The sequence below is a fragment of the Pan paniscus genome, chromosome 11 (genome assembly GCF_029289425.2).
Source record: "Pan paniscus chromosome 11, NHGRI_mPanPan1-v2.0_pri, whole genome shotgun sequence".
In the NCBI taxonomy this organism is placed as follows: Eukaryota; Metazoa; Chordata; class Mammalia; order Primates; family Hominidae; genus Pan; species Pan paniscus.
The window spans coordinates 67,935,393-67,954,746 of record NC_073260.2 but is presented as its reverse complement, the minus strand read 5'-3'; the positions used below and the strand labels follow the sequence as shown (position 1 = coordinate 67,954,746).

General features: G+C 39.7%; 1 protein-coding gene across 14 annotated transcripts in view; it reads right to left on the bottom strand.

Moving 5' to 3' along the window:
* Positions 1-19,354, bottom strand: part of PIP5K1B (phosphatidylinositol-4-phosphate 5-kinase type 1 beta) — a 305,504-nt gene that overhangs the window by 266,249 nt on the left and 19,901 nt on the right. For 6 of the 14 annotated variants that reach the window (XM_003824756.6, XM_057298699.1, XM_063593975.1 and 3 more), the window contains exon 2: positions 1,940-2,096. The exons of 5 other annotated variants lie outside the window; for them this stretch is intronic. The gene's annotated coding sequence lies outside the window, so the exon portion shown is untranslated. Of the gene's footprint in view, positions 1-1,939; positions 2,097-2,242; positions 2,350-19,354 lie in introns of those variants that run through there. 3 more of the 14 variants (XM_055091876.1, XM_055091877.1, XM_055091878.1) reach the window with 2 other exon arrangements.

Below are 19,354 nucleotides of genomic sequence, written 5' to 3'. Positions count from 1 at the left end.
AGAGAAAAAGCCTCCAACCACAGCCCCCTCTCCCTGCAACAGGCCCTAGCCAGGGGAAGGGGAGCAGTTATAAATATGAATGAAGTTGGAAGCTTTAACTATCCCATGATACTAGACATTTTAAATATCTGGCAAATTAAAGTGGGGCTTTTTATTATATATGAGGAATCAGAATAGCCACGTGATATGTTTTCATCCAAAAAACAGGGGAAATGCTTTCCACTGAATAAATTTTAATGGGAGAGTGGGAGACTTGATGAAGCTGTTTTTTCGTGGCCTCCCATGAAACCTATTTGTTCAAGGCAGATTATACATAGAACCCCATTGTGTTAGCACATCTCGTGGAAAATGTACTTTCCAAAAATGAGGCCCAGCATGCGCCAGCTTGAGGATGAAGATCACTGTGGTTTGTGGGTCCACCTTGTAACATTGTCCATCCTTGGCCAGGCCATGCAGAGCCTTCAGTATCTATGGCAACTGAGGCTACGGACCTCCTGCATACATCAGTGGTTCTCGTTCTTACACCTTCCTCCTTTTCCAGGAAGACAAATGTGTTTCAGGAAGGAATCCCTATCACCAAGAACCCCCACTAAGCTCAGCTCTGATCCTCCTGAAACAAGCTCTGACTGAGTTCCCAATATTGTGCTTTATGAGTCTTCTTCTTAGATGTCACCCTAACAGGATTCCCGGTACATTCATCTGGCACCCAGTTGAGAAGGCCAGAGCCTCAACCCATACTCAGCAGGAAACCCAAGGAGAATCAATAGAAGGACAGGGGCCTCTTTAACTCCACCCATTCAATCTCCCATTGTCTTAGTGTCATGAAAAGCAAATCTTAACATGCAGGGCAGTAAAACATGACACAGAACTCATCTTCAATAAACTGGCACTTTGGTTAAGCAAATGTGAAAAGTCAACAGCCACAGCATCCTTATATGCCAGTGGGTTTTAGCAAATCAACATACACTGACCAAGTCTTTCTGATATTGGAAATATTGCTTACCAAATCTACACCATGTGAAAGGGATTTCTCCTCACACATATGCACTGTTCTTATGAAAGCTCACTCAAAACTGACATTAAAAGACATTTTGGGCCAAGCCTGCCTCGTGCCTGTAATCCCAACAGTTTGGGAGGCTGAGGCAGGATGATCACTTGAGCCCAGGAGTTTGAAACCAGACTGGGCACATAGCGAAACCCCAACTTTATACTGGAATAAAAAATTAGCCAGGCATGGTGGCATGGAAATGTAGTCCCAGCTACTCAGGAGGCTGAGGCAGGAGGATTGCTTGAACCTGGAAGGTCAAGGCTGAAGTGAGCTATAGTTGTGCCACTCTAGCCTGGGAGACAGAGTGACAACCCTGTTTCGAAAAAAAAAAAAAAAAAAAAGTTTTGGTATTTGGGCTATTTTAAAAATGCACAGCAGAGGATCTGAAGGTTTCTGGGCCTGCTCCCCACTAGGTTCTGAGCTCCTTGAAGCAGGGACTATGTTTCATCCACTTTTGTACCCTCCTAGGGCCTAGTACAAAATCTGGTACATATGTGCGTTCATTCAAAGTCTGACAGCTGATGAGTGAGTGAACAAATGAACATTCTGGCTCATATTTTCAGTTAGATTTGTGTGAATACTATAATTAAATCTGTTTTTAAAAAGAGAGAGACCTACTATCCATCATTGTTGACCACTCTATTCTCTACAGACCATTTTGAGTGTGTTTATTTGAATCTTGCAGTCAGATGCTGTAGTGTTCTTTTGTGTAAAAGATTTTCCTGGGGCACCTCTTTCTACAGGCTCCTGAGGCCACCCACATCAGCTGCCCATTCACACCACTCAGAAACAGCAAAGATCCAGCATGGTATTGGGCTCCATCAAAGGGAATCAATGGGTCTCTCGAAGGGAATAATACTGCTTTAAAATAGGTATTTTCAAAAGAATTACCTTTCGCCTCTCTCCTAGAAGGACCTTTAGAGATGAAGCAGAAAGAGAAAAGGCCCTCAAATGCTGAGAGGTATCAGGCACCAGAGAAAGGTTACAGGACTGGGGTTGGACGGCTCTGCAGTCACATCTCAGCTCTGCTGGGCCTTGGCTTCCTCATCTGTAAAATGGAAATAATAATGCCTACCTCAAACAATCATGGTGAAGAGGGGAATAAGTGAATGTATGAAGGCTCTTATTATAGCCCTTGACACATAATAAGGGCTCAAATGGTGGTTAGTTCTACATACAACGCAAATTACATACCCCTATCTGTATATTTAAAGATAATTTTGTGTCTGACTGGTCCACAACTCTCAAAGGAGCTGAGATCCAAAACTCAGCTGTTTAGAACTTGGAATGCACTTTCCCATGGAAACAGTGCTACAAATCATAGAACTTTAGAATCAGAAACTAGATGACCTTATAGTACATCTAGTGATGTAGTAAAACTTCCCACTAAATGTAAGATTTCTTAATATAGGCTCTCTGATGTTGAAATTCTAAGCAAGGCCACCAAAACCAATGTAACCCATAATGTCACTGAAACCACATGCAAGGAAACAAGTAATAGTGGAAGACAATTTTTAAATATTCAGTAATATTTCAGCTTCACATGTTCTTCTAACCTCAGCTAAGATTATCTTCCAATTCTGAAACTCATATAGAAGTGAGGAGACATAAACTTCTTATGAGTAGGGCCATGATAACCTACCCTGGTTCTCCCCACCCCCAACAACTACCACCAAAATCTTCCAATTAGTAATACGTGATAAGGACTCTATCAGCAGCATGAACAAAATGTAACGGTCCCATGGAGGAGAAAGTGATAACTGGGGGACTAGAGAGGGTGAAGAGAAATGCCAAAGAGAGGAAGCGGTGAGGCGTGGAGAAGGGAGGCAGAGAACAGAAAGAAAAGGCTTGGTTACCAAGTTTCCCTTCCCTATCTCTTTGCTTAGAGTCAGCCCCATCTCACCTGGTTGTGCAGAAGCAAAACTATTTGTAGAGGTCATTCCACAATGGATTGGTGGGCTTTCGAGACGATTTGAGGCACTGTTTGGTCACATGCTAATATCATTTTTTAGGGGTCACCCTTCATCCTCCACCTTGACCCCTGGCCATGGCAGTCTCTACCCACGCAGTGACCCCAAGAAGGCAGAGTGCTCTGGGATATTTCTACTGCTTGTTCTCTGGAATGGAATCAACTGACTGTACTTACAGCACATTCAGAAGCCAAGGGTGCTTAGTTTGGAGAGTGCATAACATTGCCTTCGATATGGAAAATTCCAAAGAAACTGCAAAAGTGACCAAGGAAATCTAGTTTTGGATAAAAACTCTAAGTTCTACTCAGATGACATGGGATAATGTTAAATGAAACAAAAATCAATTTATGAAAAAATATGTGATTCCAATTTTTGAAATGTATGTACACACACTGTTTTAGGCATTCTTAGATATATCTGCTCAGAAAAAAGGAAGCTAATACTCCAGAACATGAACAATGATTTTATCTGTGTTAGAGAATGAAAGAGTAGATATATTTTTTCTTAATTTTCTAAGTTTGGTTAAATGGGCAAGTAATTATATAAAAGTGGGTAAAATGGCATTTAGAAATACTAATTTGAGATTTTAAAGCTAAAAGACTTCTTAGAAATGACCTGATCTAAAACTTCCCCCAGTCCCTCTCAGGTTTGTAGGTAAAAGATCTCTGACACACCAAGTGGCTTCTGAGCCTGAAGTCTTCCAACTCGGGGATAACTAGCTACACCATGGCTTGAGCTCAGATCTTGTGACATTTATGGTCTGTGCCACTCCCATTATATCACGTTGCCTAGAGTCAGAGACTAATGAACTTCATAAGGAAATACGCCATGAGGAAGGCACAAGCCTTACTGTGCACACCTATATTTCTCACTAAATAAATATTTGCCTTTGAAGCATATTATAATTTTATGACATGCAAACAATTCAGTTGCTAAAGGAGCCCCAGTGATTTCATCAGAGCTACTGAACTAGAGTGCTAGTTATGAAGTTTGAACTCCCGCATTGCATAGAAGACCACTATCAGAGAGCTTCACGATAAAAATGTATTAAAAGGCACCTTAGTCCTTATGCTAGGTATCTCTGTGATTATGGAGAAGACATAGGTTATTTCTGTCTTCTACTGTTGTGAACTACACATATAACAGCCACTTAACTTCCACTGAACCCAAGAGACTGTAGAGACCCATTGTATCATACTGTATTAGAACTACTTAACATTTAGTCAGCCCAAAAACATGTATAGAAATCAGATAAACTAAAAACACTTTCTGAAAGTAGCCATGTCCTAAAGGCTTTAAGTACTTCTATTTATAAAGCCTTGTTAGGAGCTATACGCAACATCTAAATCTTACCAAAAGATCCGTCCCAAGATCTTCCATTTCTTCAGGGAGAAAATTCAGACACTGGATGCAAACACATATATAGCAGAGCCTTGGGCCACACAGAATTGGCTTTCTGTTTTGCTCCCTTTATCTTACTGGTAGGGATTGGGAATGCTTTCTAGGCAAAGGGTGGGGAGCTGGCTGATCAAGGACACAGTAGCAGGAAGGACTGGCCACAGGTAGTGAGGTCAAAGAACTGTTTTTCAGATAAGCAGAGACTCTACACCTGGTCACAGCCACAATGGGTAGCTTGTTCCCTGCCCAATGTGCTAACCAGGAGCATAATACATGACCCCAGAATGTACCTGTGGCTGGCAGACAGCATGCAGGAGTCTGGGCAATACGTCAGTCTCTTGGGTTCAGCAGTAGTAAGCCTAGACTGAGAACCTGAAATTAGCTATGCAGGTCACATGAGTTTAGGGCAAAGCCTCAAGCATGCATAGGCACAGCAGAGCAGAGAGTGCCTGAAATGAGCACTGAAAGCGTGAAAATGCTGCCTGGGGAGAAATCTCAGTGGAAGGAGCTGGAGGAGAAGCACAGGAAACAGCAGGCTGAGAAGTGTTGCAATCTGAGATATCACAGGCTGCAAAACATTCCTCCAACCAAAATTACTTTGGTATTAAGGGAAGCCCCAAGAAGGAGGCTGAAATTTATGTTTAAATATAAATGCTGCCTTCTTAAATATTTTAAAGTTTTAAGGAAAGAATATAATGTGCTAACGTGGCCTCTTGTCTTTGTCAGTCAAAATAAAGGTACCCAAAATGGATCAAGAACTATACTACTATATCCCTCAGTCAAAGATCTCCAACTCTGAGAGGTTAATCTAAGTATATAGACAAAAGAAGCCAAAGGCTAGATTGTATGAAGATGTACAAATGTTGTGTCCCATAAGAGCAGAAAACAAAGAGTTGATGATATTTGAGGACTGATAAGAGGGGAAAATCAGACTAAGCAAGAGTAAATCGAGGCACATGAAATATTTTAAACTCCTTTACAAATGATAATGTGAAGATATGAAATAGGAAAATAAAATATGAAGTTTAAAAATTCAAAATTAAATGGTCATAAAGATTACAGCAGAATCAAAATAGTGGTGCTGGGGAGGAAGCTAGAGAAACAGTCGATGATCAAATGCCGACGGTGGCCAGGATTGTTCAGGGTCGGCTGACGGAGAATGAAGAAACTGAAGGCTGGACCCCATGGTAAAGCCATGGAGAACTTTTTTGGCCGGTGAAGAAGAGGGTATAGGCTCATCCAGAAATGTTGAGGCATGGGCCTGAGCCCAAAAAAAAGAAAAAAAAATGTTGGCCTTCCTGAGATCAAAGTGGGCTCGAGTACACTGTTTGAAACTTGGATTGAAGCATTGAAAATGTGGATAGTTTAATATGATTCTGAAGAAGGGTGAGCTGAAGGAACTTGCAGATTAAAAGAAAAGGGGCCCCTTCTCAGAGAGGGCCTGAAAGGGTCTGTTTAAGCTAGAAATATGTGGAAGGGTCCATTTAAAAGTCTAGAAATTTGGCCAAACTCGCCATGGAACATGAGAATCAAGTTGTACTGCCTGATATCACATGACAGCCGGAATGGGGCAAAGTGATTAACTTCACCCCACCCCTTGTCATCTCCAGCTTTCAGATGAGAATACGCAGATCCAAGGAAGGTGATGCCAACTGCTGGCCCAAGATGACAACTAGTTTATGGTGGTGACAGGAACAGTACTCACATCTTTTCCTCTCAGTCCAGCAATTCTTTATTATAGCATGCTCTCATAGCAACCATATGTAGGTGGACCCAGCATTCTCCTACCATACATGAATTAACCTTAAAAAGTCATTTTCACTATACAAGTGTTACTGTTTTTATTTTTAATTGGTGAAATTCAAGACGGCCAAAAATAAAGAAAATCAACTGTTGTTTCAATTATAAATACAACCTCAATTTTAGAAGTTCTCATTATTTCTGTTAAATGTACCTAGTTGGTGTTGGCCTATTTTCATAGTTCATATTATGAAGATTTATTCTATAGGTTTACATCATCAGCCACATAAACATGAATTTTTCAGATTTCTATCCAAGTTCTAAGGATCCTGCTTCAGTTTGGGGCCAAGAAAACCCTAAATACCTGCCACTGGAAACCTCTTTCTAGGCTGACGAACACTCAGTCATTACCTATGTTATGGCATATGACTAGAATCAGCTATGAATTTATTGCATTATTCTGTCATCCTCCAACATCTCTCTATTATGTGCGTAAGGAGACCGGTGAGAGATATTTGTCAAATGCTTTGATGTCTTTGGCATTATCTTCCAATATAGAAGCCCCTTTTATAAAAGAAAATGTGACAATTGGTCACTACGCATTAGTAGATTTGTGCTGGTTCCTAAGGATCAATGCAATCTCTTCTCTGGACTCCTAAATAATTTATATGATGATAGTTCAGAAATTTTGCAAGGGTGCATTTCACACATTGAAAGTTTTAGGAATTCAACTTTGTCAAAAGCTATATAGAACAACATTTGCATATCTCTGGTCTTCTGCAACCTCTGCCACTCTCCGAGTTCACTCAACAATCACCAGCAATGGCTCAAAGATGATGCCTGCTAACTCCTTCAATCCTGCTAACCCTGAGATACAATCCAGTGTGCCCCAGAGAGGTAAATGCATTCAAATTACCTGGATTTCTTTCATTGTCATCCAAATCCCTTTTAGTAACACCCTTTTAATTTTGGAAATCACTTCCTTTGATGGAGAATTGAAAGCAACATAGTTCTGCATAGGTCATCTATTCATGCTAGCCTTATGCCCTTACTTAAGCAATAGTCTAACCCTGTCCCCATTCTTCTAGCTCCAGATACAACTAAAAAGCAAAATAAACATAACACTATTCTCAAAATACAAATGACATATGCCGCCATGCACACTCCAAAAAGGTTCAACCTAGCCAGCAAGGAAATAAAATAAACACACCAATAAAATGTCATTTTGTAACAAACTGGAAACACACCTTTAATTGACAGAAAGCGAACCTGGTGAGGTTGTAGGGAAATGGACATCCTTATATATTTACCAATAATTTAACTGTATTTGGAAGCAAATACATAAGATGTTCATGCTCTTTGTTCCAGGAAACCTAAACCTGGATATTTATCTTAAGAGACACAATCTGAAAGAAAAGAAGGTCAAAGTATATAAATATAGGAAGTATAGGAATATCAAAATGGCCCCAAACTGGATGCCTTCTAAGTATTCAACAATGGAAATGGTTAAGTAAACTACAAAACATCAGCTGTGGTAGGCTGAATAATGTCCCCAAAGATGTCCACATCCTAATCCCCAGAACTTGTGAATATACTACTTTACATGGTAAAAGGAATCTTTGAGATGTAATTAAATTAAGTGCCTCAAAATGGGGAGATTATCCAAATGCACCCAAAGTAATCACAAAAGTGTGTAGAAGTGGGAGACAGGAGGTTCAGAATAGGAGAAGTGGTGACTGAAGCAGAGGTGAGGTTTGAAGATGCTGCTGGCTTTAAAGATGGAGTGAGGGGCCATGAGTCAAGGATTGAGGGTGGATTCTAAAAGATGGAAGAAGCAAGGAAATGGATTCTCCCTGGAGCCTCCAGAAGGAGTGCAGCTCTGCCAACACCTTGATTTTAGGACTCTGACCTCCAGAACTGTGAGATAATAAATTTGTATCCTTTTATGCCATTCCATTTGTGGTAAGTTTTTACAGCAGCAGTAGGAGACTAATACACAAACTATTATGCAGCCACTGAATGTTATAAACCTGGGGACTACAGAGCAACAGAAAAAAAATGTTAAAATACACAGATGGCAAAACTGTATGTACACAATTACTACATGTGAAATATGCATACAAATAGATCAAGATTAATAGATTAAGATAAAATATACTAGTAGAGTAAAAGACTTTTTAACTGGTCTTTCTACTTCTGCAACATTCAGAGTGACCAGAGTGGTCCTTTTCAAATATGAAATCAGATGACCCTATTCCTCTTCTCAAAAGCCTCCAATAGCTCCTCTCTCCTCAAAGAAAAAGACCAAGTCCCCACAAGGACCTCTATAGCCCAACTCCACAGCAGTACACAGCTCCCACGACAGCCACTCACATGCGCTTTCCGTGATTCCATCCCAGACACCACCTGCCCAAACTTGTGTTTGTCCTCACTCACTCCATCTCATTACCTGGCTGACCCTGCTCCAGGCTCATGGACCAACCTGCTATTCCTGGAGTGTTCCAAGCCACTCCTGCTTCAGGCTTTTGCACTGTTTGCTCCCTCTGCCTGAAATACTCTTCCTAGTGGTATGCGCATGGCTCATTCCCTTGCTTCCTCCCTGTCTCTGCTCAAATGCCACCTTAGCAATGGGGCTTTCTTCAACTGCCGTATATAAGTAACAGTCCCATCATTCCACCTCAGAACCCCCTACTCCCTTATCCTGCTTTACCTTTCTCCAAAGCATGTATTATTGTCATATTTAAAATATCTATTTGTGGCCGGGCACAGTGGCTCATGCCTGTAATCCCAGCACTTTGGGAGGCTGAGGCAAGCGGATCACTTGAGTCCAGGAGTTCGAGACCAGCTTGGCCAACATGGCTAAACCCCATCTCTACTAAAAATACAAAACATTAGCTGGGCGTGGTAGCACATGCCTGTAATCCCAGCTACTTGGGAGGCTAAGGCACGAGAATAGCTTGAACCCGGGAGTCAGAGGTTTCAGTGAACTGAGATCAAGAGGAGATCAACTTATAACCAAGAGGAGCCTAAGTAGACATGACAAATCTAATGACAAATATAACGTGGTATTCCAGGTGGGATCCTGGAACAAGAACAACCACCAAAAAAAAAAAAAAAAAAAAAAAGACACTAGGGGAAAACAGCAAATCTGAATAAAGTATTAACAGTAGTATATCAAAATTAGTTAATGAATTGTGGCAAATGTATGTACTAATATAAGATAAAGATAGGGGAAACTGGTATGAGGTATATAAGAATTCTCTCACTACATTTGTAATAGTGCTCTAAATCTAAACATGTTCTCATATAAAAAGTTTGTTAAAAAAAACTTCCAAGAGATCAGGACCACTGTCATCAAAGGCTCCTCCATCTTCCATGCCATAAAGTCATTCTTTCTTAATGGTTGGTGTTAAATACAATATAGCAATTTATTTGTTGTATTCTGAAAAGTGACAAAAATAGGCCAAAAGGTACTAGGTTGTTTTTAGCCCAATTACTCAGCCAGCAGAAGCTGAGATGGTCACCTCCTATTGCCTTTTCCAGTTTTGCCATTTGCCCAGTATCAACAGATCAGCCTCAGCCTCCATCTGTTCGGCTAGTAGAAGGTTCCTACAACAATCAAATGATGGGCTGCTTTCCTTTTTCTTTTAACCTCACCAAATGTTCTGCAGAATAGTTCTTCCATCAGATTGTGGATTTATAGATAAGCATGTTCTTCCTTCCTTATCAATCCTGTTTCTCCCTTTTGTATAGACTGGAGGGACATTCTTATCCTTGCGAGTTTCAAGACCATTTGAGCAAAATGTCATGGGAGCAGGTAGCAGTCATCACATTAGAGGAAAAATAAGTAGAGAGAAAAAGGAGGAGGATCTTCTATATCCAGTCCATTTTATACATTCTGGACCCATCTGCCTGCTACCAGCAGTCTTCACTGGTCAACCACTCAACAAAGCAGTAGAGATATGTTGGACGTAGCTTTGAGCCTTTGTTCTTATGGTCCTTCCCTCCCAGTTAAAACATCTTTCCCTTTCTATTGTTTCTTCTAGCTTTATTAATTCTGTGTGCCTCCTACATAGGAGTGATCTTTCTCTCCTCTGAACTCTAATAAAACCTGTCTCACTTTGAGTTCCCAGGCAGTTGGTTGTGTCTCACATGCGTATTTCCTCAACAACACTGTAGTAAACTCTTTAATGGGGTGAACTTCATCTACTTTTCTGTATATACTTTGTGCCTTGATCAATCAAATTGTCCAATAAATATTAGCAAGAATTTGAGTACTTAACATTGAGTTTTTAACAATAAGTCAATGAGGCAGGAATATAATTACCCCCATTTTATAGCTGAAAATGCTGAAGAATAAAGTAGCTAAGTGACTTTCGTGGGGTTGCATGGAAGTTGCAGAGCCAGAATTTCAGCCCAAATTCAAGCTCTTAATCACCACAATACATTCTACTGCCTCCTAATAAATATACTAGTTAAATGATCCTTTAAAGAGTCTAAGTATTGCCGGGCACGGTGGCTCACGCCTGTAATCCCAGCACGTTGAGAGGCCGAGGCGGGTGGATCACAAGGTCAAGAGATCGAGACCAGCCTGGCCAACATGGTGAAACCCCGTCTCAACTAAAAATACAAAAATTAGCTGGGCATGGTAGCCTGCACCTGTAGTCCCAGCTACTTGGGTGGCTGACGCAGGAGAATTGCCTGAACCCGGGAGGCGGAGGTTACAGTGAGCTGAGATCACGCCACTGCACTCCAGCCTGGGCGAAAAAGCAAGACTCCATCTCAAAAAAAAAAAAAAAAGTCTAAGTATTTCAATAAGTGGGGATCTCAGAAGAAAAGAGAAAAACCCTTGGTCTGTGACCTCAAACTGACTGAGAAAAATTTTATTCAATTGTTCTCCCCCAAATCTAAATGTCACACAGAGTTTGTGCATAGTATAAACAATAGGATTCAAGGGAAAGAGCAATTTTAAAAATTCTTTGGGAAGCACTGCGGTTAGCCTTCATTCTTCACACTGCTTCACACATCAACCAGTTAGACTGGTAGACACAAAATGAACAAACAGAGAAAAACGAAATATGCAAGGCTCTGCAGTTTGGAGCCCAATGCCAGCCTGGCTCACACGCTTTGGTGGAACAGGCCAGAGATTAGCCATTGTACTGGAGGAATAACCAGCACCCAGTGCCGTACTGCATGTGTACAGACGGCAAGCAGCAAGGTTCTCTTCAGCAATCTGCTTCTCATTTCCCACTGGAAATTTTGTGGTTGGATGGTTGGCTTCTTAGAGAACTTCTAAAAATAAGTTACCACCAATTCAACTACACAAATACATGAGCATTTACAATCACCTTGCGGCCCACACCTAGATCAAATAACTTTCCCTTCTACCATGAGGAAGAGGGCACCAAAATTCAATGGATGTGCAAAGCATCAAAATTGGTACAGGTTCCATCCACATCATCGTCGTCGTCATCATCATCATCATCATCATCTCCCACCGCGCCGCCCTCCCCAACCCGCCTCCACATCACCAGCAATGGATTATGAGCTTTTCATGGATGCCTGCCCACTGTGCCAGTAATCAGTTGTAATGCCCACTCTTTCCAAGAAAGAATTACCCGGCTTTGCCTCAGAGACAGCAGACCTTTCTACTCCACTGTGTTCTTGCCATTTCTGTCATGTCAACTGCTACTTAACTCTGAGCTCTCCCAAAAAGCCATGCCCAGGGACAACAATGGCCTTCTTACATTTGTTAGATGTGTCAATTTGTCTTCTTTTGGGTTCCACCTGCTTCTGTTTACCAGACCCACGTGTCTGGTTTAGCTATCAGATGTGAGACAAGTGCCTCCTCTGATCTCCTCTGCACAAACAGTAGGTGGTCAAAGTTCCGAATTTCCAGAGGGATATAGATGAAGACTCTAAAACATGCTGTGGTTGATCCCTAACACCAGGAGAGTACAAGTTAGACGTGGGAAGAGAATGAATTTCCTTTGAATCCCAAATATGCCAAAGACTAAATGAATACTGATATAGTTTCAGATACTCTTGAATAGTGCTATTAAATAAACAACAACAAAAAAGATCCATGTAATTCAATCAGCAAGACTTTGGAGTAAAGGGAATTCCTTTTGACAACATTTTGTTTATTGAAAAATAAACGAGAGACCCTTCCTCCCGCAAGCAATTTACAATCCAACAGGGAAGATAAGACACACCTGCAAATAACTGAAACTACACCTTGAAAGGTGGTAAGTCCCAAAGGAGAGGTATAAATAAAACACTTATTTCCTCCACCTCCCTATTCCAACATCACAGTAAGAATTTCAGGAGTGGCTAGCAAGCAAATCTAGCTCGTGACTAGTTCACAGCAGCCCCACCCATGGTGCTTCGGTGGAGGCTCAGGAATCCCTCGAAGACAGAGACCAGCCAGAAGTGGCTGAGAGTCAACGCCATTACTTCCCACACCTCCTTCCACACACATTAAAAAAGGGTTGCAGTTTGCTTATTATAAAATGCTTCCTGAAATACAGTGAAGTGAACAATAGGCAGTTTTCAAAAGTAAAGAGTATAATTACAACATTTTATCACTTTTTAAAGTGTGTGACTGTCTCTCAGAGTATTTTCCTAGCATGCATTTGCCCTGTGTACCAGCCTTTCTTCAAATTTGGGTTATACAAACCATCACATGCACTAACCTCAAAGGCTTAATTTGCAATCCTAAGGCTGTCTAACTCCAGCCACATTCAGTACTTTTACCACCTTTCTTTTAATTGCATTATCTTCCCCTAATTGAGTGTGTTTGCCCGGCTCCTCCAACCTGTTGCAAATTCCCTGACAGCAAGGATCACACATTTGTTTTTGCGATTGCTTCCCCATCCACCCACTCAGTCTAAAATGTTAGCCCCTTTGACCTCCGCACCTTTCAAAATACTTTGCACATAAAAAGTGAAAGGAAGTAGCATTTACTTAGTTCCTGCCACCCATATTCCTTTATCTCGGTTAACCCTGTCAATAATCTATGGAAGTGGTCAACATCAGCCTCATTTCAGAGGCTGTTCTTTGCTGGGAAGACAAAGGAACTGGATCATCACTGATCCTGTCCAGTGTACACAATGCAGTGTTAGCTTCACCTCTTCTGTTTTCCCCACAAAATATATACGTCCTATCCAGACATCAGGGGTACCAGAACTCATATTGGCACAACAGATATTCACAAACTGATGTTAAATTGAAACATGGCAAGCTTTAGACATCAAGCGTTCTGGAACGGCCTCTAAGATTCTGAAGCAGCACTTGACCATAACACATGACCCTTGAAACCAAAATTATCACACATATTGAAAGGGATCCACAGGCATGTGCTAAAGGTAACTTTCCTTGACAGTGAAGATTATGGAAGTCATATCTGTTTACTGGTTAATGATTGAAGAAGCATATTTCAACTAAGACTTCAAGGAAACCAGTGGCCTGCCTGGCCCCATTTCAGGGTAATCCTTTCTCATGAAAAGAGGGGAGAAGAAATATTGGATAACTATTCAAAATTCTAAATTCAAAACAATCATGAAATCCATTCATCCTTTTCTTGTTTCCAACCTAGTCGATTTGAACTTGTACCCAGCATATACATAAAGCCTACCCACCCATTTTAAGGACTCAATGAATCTTTGGAATTTATTGTCCCATTCCAATACAACTTGGTGTGACAAGCTCAAGAGTTTTATTTCACAACAAAGTCCAGGTCAAAGTCCACTACAGTGACTTCTGTTGGCTGAAATTCTCTGCTTTTCTGGAATTTACTTGTATATGACATTACTTAAAGTGTGATATCTGTTAAGAATTGAAAAATCTGTTTCTATATAGAAAAAAATTTAATGTTGTAACTGGATATGGGCCGCGATAACAGATCTAAAACTTTCTGTGAAGTAATTTTTTAATCCAAAAATAAATCTCATCTGCTGACATGGCTTACTTTTTGGGAATGAATGTTAGTTTCAATTAGTCTTGAGGAGTATTTCTTCAATTACTCCATCCTCACTTTCATTGGAAGCATAGAGTAGACCCTCATTGGCATCCCATTTCCTGGCTGTTCGTATCAGGTGCTCCAAATCTTGTTGACCCTGGATATTATTTTCTATATCCTATGATATACCTCCTTTAAGTGAATTATATTTTCTTCTGTTCTTCATGCCATATTCATATGCAGCCGAATACACAATTAAAGGGTAAACAAAATCATCAGTGCAAATTGTATGTAACCATTCTATGCTTTTTCATCCTGATCAGTGTACTTGCTTATAAACAGTCTTTCACAACATTATGTCTCTTTTTTCACTTAATTTCACACAGACTTCTCCATAATATTCTATCTGCAAGTAATATTCTATTGTTATGAATTATTATGGTTTGTTTAATCATTTCCCAAAATGTTAGATATTGAAGTCATTTTTAGCCTTTCATGACTATAATGAATGTTGTTCTAAACAAGATTTTCTTTTTTCTCCTTTGACTTATTTTCCCTTGAAAAGGGAAATTACTGGATCTAAGGGTATATTCAATGAAATGGCTTTTGTTAAATATTGTTGGTACCCTTTAGGAAGTATATACTAATTTGAAAGCTAACAAAAATCTACAAATACCAAATTCTACACAGCCATGCCAACATTGTAACTTATCATTTTATTTCTTAAGACTCAGTTACTTCAGATTGTATTGCTTTTACTATTACTATGGATGATTACTTTTGTCTATGTCGGTCCTTTTCATGTATAAAAATGATAGTACCTAACCTTTGGCCATTTATCCAAATAAAGGTTAGTTCCTGTATAATTATACACATATCTTACATATTCTGGATACTGACCATTATGTGTGTATAGATATAGATATGTTCCCTATCTCACTGCCTTTTAGATAATCTTAGTTATATTGGTTTTAATATAAATTTTAATATAGTTGAACATGTTAAGAAATTATTTTCCTTTTCTATTCTGGAAAAATCAATTGGACTAGAGCTTTTTTCTATCTCCCAGAAATGAACCAAGATATGCTTTGCCCTAGGTAACAGAAAGCAAGAGTTTACTCCTACTCTTCAATAATCATTGATTTAAAAATTATATGTTTCAAGTAGAAGAATTTGAAAAGTTCTTATAAGAAGGATATTATAAGAACATGAATATATTTGGATATAAATATCTCCATTCATCTAAATATTTTAAATTCTTGTTAAACCTTTCTTCAAAATTCCTTCTTTCTCCCTATGCAACCCCCATATACCAGTACCCTAATGTATTTCTTGCAATTATTACTTTAGAGCTAAGAAAGATAATTTTTAAATGATGATTGAACACATTAATGTCATTAAACATAGGAAGAAATCATTAAGTGTGCCATGAATTACCACTTCTAAGTAGCTACAATTTAACTAGTGTCCTGGCTCACAATCACCATTAGGGAAGGTACCTATGAGTACAATGAATGCAAACACTTTCACTTACAGAAGGCTTGACTTCCCCAGCAGCTCATTAGTCACATCTTCACTGATTAGCAAAACACTCTCAGCTTTAAGCCTCTTGAAATACTGCCTCTTCATGAGACACAGGGCAGGAGGTTCTTGTTGGATATCCTTTCCCTTCACTCAACCCTCTAATGGCTTCTCATCACACTAAGAATAAAATCCAAAGTCATTATCTGGTTCATAAAGCTCTACTTGTCTTGGTCCCAAGTATTCCCCTTCCGCTACTTCTCTCAGCTTTGGCCATTCAGGCTTCCCCCACTATCTCAAGTGGGCCAAACAAGCCGTGCCTCAAGACTTGGCATTTACTATTCATCCCTTCTACTTGGAATGTTTTCCCCATATCTGCACAGTTTGTTTCTCTACTTCATTTAGGTCTTCGTCTGTTATGAACTGAATGTTTGTGCCCCCCTCCCCCACATAAATTCATATATTGGAATCCATACCCCCAATATGATGGTATTATGAGGTGGAGCCTCTGGGGAATAATGAGGTCATGAGGGTGGAGTCCTCATGAATGGGATTAGTGCCCTCATAAAGAGACATAGAGAGCTTACTTCCTCTCTGCTGTCTGCATGCGAGGATGCAACGAGAAGATGGCCATCTGTAAACCATAAAGTGAGCCCTCACCAGACACTGGATCTGTCAGCACCTTGATCTTGGACTTCCCAGCCTTCAGAACTGTGTGAAATAAATGTTCGTTGTTTAAGCTACTTGATCACTCAATCTACAGTATTTTTTAATAGCAGCCAGAATGGGCAAAGACAATATTCATGTGCCAGCTCTTTAGAGAGGACTTCTCTCACCTTCCTTTCTAAAATAACACCTCACCACCACCACTACCATCATTCTATTCCTTATCTTGCCTTATTTTCCCCATAGCATTTTGTATCAAATAATGCACTTATTTTTCTTTGCCACTGACTGGAGAAAGGAATAGTCCTGGTACCTAGAGCTGTGTTAATAGGCACTCAAATATTTGCTGAATCATGAATGAACTAAAGTTAAGTATCTCTTTAGGGGATGGCCTCAGAGAACAAGCCAAGTTTAATTAGGATGAAGGAGCACCCACTGTCTGTACTGTGGGGTATCACACCTACCTTCCTTCCATGAGACACACTGCAGTTTTGTAGGGTAGAGAGATGGCTCTGGGGCTGGGCCAGCTGGCTCTGAAACCTGACTGTGTCAACTCAAATAACATACTTAGTATCAGTGCTTCTATGTCTCCTTACCTCCTCTATTAAATGGTGATAATAGTATCCACTCCATGGTTGCTGTGATTATTAAACAAGTGTCAAATGTTTATTGTTTAGAATGTACCTAGAATGCAGCAAGAGCCTAAGTAAGTGTCAGGCGTTTATCAGCACTGACTGTCATTTCAGGGCCCCTCCTTTCTTTATATAACTCTAAACACAGACCACTTCCCCATATTCTTTATTTTATATTATTCAGTCTTACCCTCTACCTATTATAATTACTTCATATTGTTTTTATCTTTATGTCCTAATTACCAATATGCCAATAATTTACTTTTTTCAGGGAAATGTATGTGCAAGGCAATAAATTAAACCAGATAGAAGACTTCGTGAGAGTGATCAACTCTTGCTTTTCCTATCCCTTAACTGTTCTTCAAATTTTGTTTTAGTCTCTTGATAGTTCTCTTCACAACTGTTGATAACATGCTTGAATTTCTAGGTCTTGACCCATATCAAGGATTCTCCTCACACTGCCCTGGCCTCCTCTTGAAGTTTAATATATTCTTCTAATTCTTCTGTTTAATTTATTTGCAACGTTAAGTACTAAAGTCTTCATTTTTGTTTTCGCCAACACCTGTTCTGAGGTAAAACTATCTTTATTCATAGACAACATGATTGTCTATATAAAAAATATGTGTGCTAAAAAAAAAAAAAACAACAACTTTACTAGAATCAATACAAGAGTTTAGCACCTTACCAAAAATCATATAAGAATGGCAAATAGGCACATGAAAAGATGCTCAACATGATTAGCCGTCACGGAAATGCAATTTAAAGCTACAATGAGCCACCAGGACACAACTATTTGAATATCTAAATTCAAAAGAACGATCATACCATGTGTTGATAAAGAGTTGAAGCAACGGAAACTCTCATATGAGAATGCAAGATGGCACAACCACTGTGGAATTCCAGCAACTTTTAACAGCTATAGCTTATCTTGCTATTTTAAGAAATGAGGATATGAGCACCCTCTCTTCCCTGATGCCACATCCCACCTCCTGCCAACTACACTTTTTCTTTTGTTGAGGTTGCTAATATTTGTACTGTAGCCTGCAATCATAACCAAGTCTGCCATGCTTAGTCCACAATCTGATTCTAAAAGCAGAAAACTGAGAAACAGCACCTGTATGATTACGATTATGCCACTCTATTCACTGCCAGCCTAACTAAAGAATTAAGATTTGGGGCTCTTATTATAAATCCAATGTCATGAGTACAGATCCAATTTTGTGACACTTATGCCAATGGTGTTATACTCTATGAGTTTCCCTCATTTTTGGTCAGGTAATTCCAGTCAGATTCCTCTGTCGCTTGGTATAGGTCATCAGACTATAATCATTTCAATTATTTTAATTTGTAATTTTCTTGGTACATAGAAGGTGTATATATTTATGGGGCGCATGAGATTATTTTGATACAGGCATATGATGTATAATAATCACATCAAGGTAAATGGGATATCTATCACCTCAAGCATTTATCCTTTCTTTGTGTTACAAACAATCCAATCACACCCTTTTAGTTTAAATATTTCTATTATTAAATAAGATTTTCATTAGCATTTGAGAAATGTCCAGTTAAAGTCAAACAAACTGAAAGATTCCATAGGTGTTAAAAGTGTTTTCTGGGTGACTTCTAGGAGCTTCTCATATTACATCTAAATGGGCAGCACCAAGTAAAACACTAATCATCTTTGTATGCAAGGCAGAGCATTAGGCACTCAGAAGATATGATAAGTTGGCTACCACATACCATACAAACTAAACGGAATAAGCAATAAACTTACTTAATACTTAAGAGAATTATGTCCTAGTTTGGACCCTCTCACATGAATTATTTGCAGTTCACTAACATTATTTCTCTTTAACAAGTAAGTATGAGTTGCTTTCTTCAATAAACGTCCACATTCAGGGTTCGTCTCTTTTTAAAGATAAAAGCATGCCACTCTCCTCATCCATGCTGCTCTCCTCATCCATGCTGAAGGTGATGTTTAAATTCTGGAACTCTAATCAGACTTTAGCAGTGTCCCACTCATATCTTTGGCCTTAGGGATGGGAGAGAATTCTCCTTTATGGGGACCTCTTGGCTCATATTTGCTTACTCATGGGCTATAATGGTGGCTACCCTGAGCCTGATCTCTTTCTGCAATTCTTACAAAATAAATTCTCTAATGTGTGCAATGCTTTTGTTCTAAGGACCTCAAAGGTCCTCAGTTCATTTGGCCTCACAACATGCCTTTGAATGAGGTCAGGAGCCAGTGGCTAGATTTTCATTCCATAGATGAGAAAAAGAAAAAATGCACAAATAGGGTCAAGTCACTTGACCAGGGCGCACCAAAGTGTTAGCAGAGAGGCCAGATGAATCAGACAGAATCCGTGTTTCTTGGATAAGGGCTCTCACTGCATCCAAATTCAACTTGTGCAAATGT